Here is a 6,000-nt window from a genome sequence, read left to right on the forward strand (position 1 = left end):
TGATGTTTTGGTCACTTCTAGTGGTAGCATGAGACGGAGTCTACAACCCACACAAGTGGCTCAGGTAGTGCAGCTCATCCAGGATGGCACATCAATGCAAGCTGTGGCAAGAAGGTTTGCTGTGTCTGTCAGCGTAGTGTCCAGAGCATGGAGGCGCTACCAGGAGACCGGCCAGTACATCAGGAGACGTGGAGGAGGGCGTAGGAGGGCAACAACCCAGCAGCAGGACCGCTACCTCCGCCTTTGTGCAAGGAGGAGCACTGCCAGAGCCCTGCAAAATGACCTCCAGCAGGCCACAAATGTGCATGTGTCAGCATATGGCACCTCTCTGATTCAGAGCGGTTGGGTTAAATGCGGAAGACACATTTCGGTTGAATGCATTCAGTTGTGTAACTGGCGAGGTATCCCCTTTCCCTACCAGGTGGTGCCAGAGGAAGGCCCCAAAAAATGTCAAAGACTTCAGCCACCCAAGCCACAGACTATTCTATCTGCTACCGCACAGCAAGAAGTACTAGCGTGCACCAAGTCTGGAACCAACAGGACCCTGAACCGCTTCTAGCCATAAGACTGCTAATCAAATGGCTACCTGCATTGACCCTTCTTTTAACTAACTCTCTTCCACTGACTCTATGCACACACACTGGACTACCCACACACTCACACATACTTACACTGACATCCAAACACTTGCCCACACACACATAACATGGGCACACATGCATGCTGACGCCACACACACACACACACACACACACACACACACACACTGACATCCAAACACTTGCCCACACACACATAACATGGCACACATGCATGCTGACGCCACACACACACACACACACACATACTTACACTGACATCCAAACACTTGCCCACACACACATAACATGGGCACACATGCATGCTGACGCCACACACACACACACTTACACTGACATCCAAACACTTGCCCACACACACATAACATGAGCACACATGCATGCTGACGCCACACACACACACACACACACACACACACATACTTACACTGACATCCAAACACTTGCCCACACACACATAACATGGGCACACATGCATGCTGACCACACACACACACACACACACAGTTGCACACTCACCACATATGCTGCTGCTTCTGCTCCACATACACTGCTGCTACAGCGGTATATTATCTATCCTCTTGCCAAGTCACTTTACCCCTACCTATATGTACATACTGTAGCTACCTCAATTACCTGTTACCCCTGCACATCGACTCGGGACTCATACGTATGTTATTTTTACTCGTTATGGTTATTCGTTATTCACTGTGTGAATATTATTCCTCGTGTCACTATTTCTATATTTATTCAATATTTTCACTCTGCATTGCTTGAAAAGGACAGGTAAGTAAGCATTTCACTGTTAGTCTACACCTATTGTTTACAAATCATGTGACATATAAAATGTGATTTCATTTGGTGACAGCAGAGGGAAAAAGTTTTGAGCAGTGGACTAACAGGGACTGGACATTAGTATTGTCTGATAGAGAACCGAACATTGTATGAATAGTAAACTAAAGAAGAGGTAAAACTGGTGCCAGGTTGCTTTTGAGTACAATTATGTAATACCAAGTCCATGGTCAATTTACATAGGCTGTTGGTGGAATATTAGCCTGGCTGACTCAACAACTGTGACTAACAGTGCAGGGAGAGCTGTGACACACTGGTCTTGGAGCTGGTTGTTGCAATATTCACTCAGAAATTGAGCTACGGGTCCTCCCGAGTGGCGCAGTGGTCTAAGGCACTGTGCAACTGTGCAACTAGAGATCCACAGGTAGACCCATGGGACGGCGCACAATTGACCCATCGTCGTCCGGGTTCGGCTGGCAGGAATGTTCTTGTCCCATCGCGCTCTAGCGACTACTGTGGCGGGTCGGGCACAATGCTCGCTGACACGGTAGCCAGGTGTACGGTGTTTCCTCCGACACATTGGTGCGCCTGGCTTCCGGGTTAAGCAGGCATTGTGTCAAGAAGCAGTGCGGCTTGGCTGGGTTGTGTTTTGGAGGACGCACGGGCTCTCGACCTTCGCCTCTCCCGAGTCCATACGAGAGTCGCAGTGATAAGACAATTGGATACCATTAAATTGGGGAGAAAAAGGGGTAAAAAAATATTAGAAATTGAGATACGGGTTTGATTGGTTGTCTCAAAAGTACTTTTTTCCTTGGGGGTTGAGAAGTCTTATTGTTTGGATTTTAAATTCCAATTGTTGTAATGGAAAGGGGCGGTGCTTGGGGCTATGTGGCTGTGCGTATGGGTGAGTGAGAAAGAGGACAGCCAACCAGTAAAAGCACAGCCCATTTCATTATAGACATTATGTGCCAACAACATCAAATAGAGCTATTCCAGACTCTGGAGGACTTTGAGAGTTAGGTGTAAGCCAGACGACACCAAACAATGAAATGGCTCTAAACAAAACCCATTATACCCCATATGAATAAGCCCTTGTTTGTGTATTATGAGTTAACAAGTGTATTTTTCTATCATTACTACCATTGTTGGTTTAAGCAATCAGAAAATTTCTCAATTGTTGATTTCGGGAACAGGTGCCTTTTGCTGTGTTGGGTGCAGAAGAAATAGACACTGGTGATTGTAGCCTAACTATTTTTGGTCGCTGGAGCTACGTGTTAATTAAGCTAAATGGGGGGTATTTTTTCACGCACGCCCTTGCCAAGAAGTTCCTGTCTGAATGGGCTCAGCCCAATGGGGTGCCCACGCGAATTATTCATGGTTCTCTGTCCTACAGATTGGGGTGGGTGGGTACCAGAAATAACCCTTAGGCACCGACTGTTACGTGTGCACACAGATGGCAATATGTCTCAATGGTGGAACCATGGTGGAGTCATTACACAAGGACTAAGGAATCTTGTCCAAACTGTGACGGCCCAGGCTAGCACACAACAACGAACAGGGACGGAAATAGCCCCGCTTTAAATGACGCTCCACCTCCATTGTGAAAATTGTACCCCGAATTAACAGGCCGGTTGTCAACCTGAGGAAACCAGTGTGCTAATGAGTGAGCAAATGACCTCACAGCGTTTCTTAAATTGGTCTACCTGTTCCGTCTCCGGACTGAGTGCCATTACAGTGAATAGACAGTCTGAGTCAGACTCTGAAGGCTGATCTCATTCAACCCCTGATACCCATTATTAACTCAGGTACACATGGAAGTCTTAAGGCTCAGCCCTGAATGGAAAAGGGAAAGTATAGAGCTTTGCTTACGTCCCGGAATCATGATTCACCCATTGACAATGTGCTGAACAGTGCAGGGTTTAAGCTCAACAATGTGCGCAATTATATTGTTACGCCCATCCATTAATGAATGGAATGCAGATTGAAGACATTGGGCGTTTGCACTTTTTCAGTAATCACCTAGCATTGCACTGGGCCCTCCAATTGTTTTTTGCCATTATCCACTTAGCACTAATGCACTAACACTTAACACTTATGCAGTGATATAACTGTTGGAAGCTGGGTCAGGTTCACTGAAAGTCAGAAGTGCTTTTGGTCGAACAGGGCACCTCAGAAACCTCTTTCAGAAACTTGGTGGGACTTTGCTAGCCTATTCTCTTTCTCCCCACCTCCCTCTCCCTCCCTCTGTATTCTCAGGAAATCCGGTTATGCTGATGGAGTTCGAAACCTGTTGCCATGGGGACAGCAGCCAGCTCCTGCCACTCTCTGAGGCTGAGACTAGACCGTGGGTGTGTAAGAGACCAGCGAGAGCCAGTCATCATCTCAACTAGCAACTTCTCTCTCTACATATTGATGTATGCTGAAGAAGTAACAAGGGTTAGTTAGGTGTTCGAGGTTATTTGTTCCCAGTAGGTCAAACATGTTGATCCGAATCGTGCAGCCTGAAAGAACATGCATTCACGGACTCACCAGTCAAAGCACTTAGTGCGCATGCAAACACAGGAATGAGATCAATTGCTTGGCTTGGATGATTTGTCTTTGAATTCATCCTGCTCATTGCATTATACATGTCGAATATAATGCAATCACTTTTCCCTGACATTGCAAAGGCGTGTGTTTAAACCGTCTGAGAAGTGGGGGGTTGTTCCAGCCTTGTACTAAAACACCTTATTCCATAAATCAAGGGTTTGATGATTGGTTGAAAAAGATGCATTGAAGAAGACTGCGTGGAATTGAGGCATATCAACTGCAAAGCACTATCATTTCTCAAGACAGTTTTGAAAGTTGAATTGCTCTGAGGTATTTGCAAGAGCAAAGCAATTGACTATAGAGCTCATTTGCAGCTTACTGAACATAACAGTGCTGTCTCCACAGAGCATTTAGTCTGGTAGACTTTTGACATCACAACAAAGAACACTCTCCCCCACAATTTTGTATAGACAAGGGGCCAGGTTACGGGGTTATTCACCTACTTCTACAAAGCTCATTAGGCAATCTCTACTAGACTAGTTTTTATCAAATAAAAAGAGCCTTTGTTGTAACAACAACAAAAAATCCCCTCTAGGTTCCAAACACATACAGGAATGGAAGAAACTCGTCTGTGAACTTGCTTAGTTATTCAACTTTCATCTCATTACTGCCACCCAGTGTAAGCTAGTGGCACTTTCATGTCTGTGACCAACCCATGAATTTTAAGATCAGAAGAGCACATTCTACCTCAGGCTTACATCCAAATGTATAATTAAATATGCAGTACATAGTTGGAAAATGGCAATGTCCATCATGACAATTTCTTGGAGATTTGCTGATGATAATGACATACAAATACACAGACTTTCTAAGGTACTGGATGCCATCTGTGCTGAGGTACTTCAATGGCCTTTCAAGGGAAATTTAGTCAGGGTGACAGTTTGTCAGGGTAAAAACACTTAATCCGAGACACATCTGTTAATTAAAAATCTGTTATTCCATAACATCTAAAATAATGTATGTTTTCATGTCATATTCAATGAGTCCATAAATACAGTAAAATGACAAATTAGACCTACTGACAAAAGCTGGATTTTTAAAACCACCTCCGATTCTGGAGGACTCTGTTGAACATGACACACTTTACTCAATGACAATGTGATGCGCATTATACAGCTGCAGATGTTTTAAACAATTTAGTCCGATTTCAACGTTTCTCTCTGAATATCAACAATAACCATACATTTAACAGATCAAGTGCCTGTGCTAAGATCTGAATAATGCTTTGATGAAGATTGAGTGGGTATGTGGAAGATCCTCTCCAACATTCATCAAGGTATGATGAGGAACATGACCAAAGTCATGGGATGGAAAATATCTTCCATTGCAGTCATATTGTGAAAATAATGCAATCAAGCGTTGAGTGTACGTGAGAAACAGTACAGACTATAGACAGTATAAAAAAAACATTAAGAACACCTGCTCTATTCCATGACACAGACTGACCAGGTGAATCCAGGTGAAAGCTATGATCCCTCATTGATATCTGTTAAATTCACTTCAAATCAGTGTAGATGAAGGGGAGAAGACGGGTTAAAGGAGGATTGTTAAGCCTTGAGACATGGATTGTGTACGTGTGCCATTCAGAGGGTGAATGGGCAAGACAAATATAAGGGTTTATGGTAGTACAGTAGGTGCCGGGCGCACTGGTTTGTGTCAAGAACTGCAACGATGCTGGGGTTTTCCACTCTCAACAGTTTCCCGTGTGTAACAAGAATGGTCCACCACACAAAGGATGTCCAGCCAATAATCTGTCATCATGGATTCCGAGTATATACATTGCTCAAAAAAATAAAGGGAACACTTAAACAACACAATGTAACTCTAAGTCAATCACACTTCTGTGAAATCAAACTGTCCACTTAGGAAGCAACACTGATTGACAATAAATTGCACATGCTGTTGTGCAAATGGAATAGACAAAAGGTGGAAATTATAGGCAATTAGCAAGACACCCCCAATAAAGGAGTGATTCTGCAGGTGGTGACCACAGACCACTTCTCAGTTCCTATGCTTCCTG

General features: G+C 44.2%; 1 long non-coding RNA gene across 1 annotated transcript in view; it reads left to right on the plus strand.

Moving 5' to 3' along the window:
- The window catches only part of LOC139554445 (uncharacterized), a 51,485-nt gene extending 46,491 nt beyond the window's left edge, over window positions 1–4,994 (plus strand). Inside the window, exon 2 of the long non-coding RNA XR_011670843.1 lies at window positions 3,648–4,994. This is a non-coding gene — a long non-coding RNA (uncharacterized lncRNA). The remainder of the gene's footprint in view (window positions 1–3,647) is intronic.
- Window positions 4,995–6,000: the final 1,006 nt, after the last annotated feature.

This window comes from Salvelinus alpinus, chromosome 26, assembly GCF_045679555.1.
Source record: "Salvelinus alpinus chromosome 26, SLU_Salpinus.1, whole genome shotgun sequence".
Taxonomy (NCBI): Eukaryota; Metazoa; Chordata; class Actinopteri; order Salmoniformes; family Salmonidae; genus Salvelinus; species Salvelinus alpinus.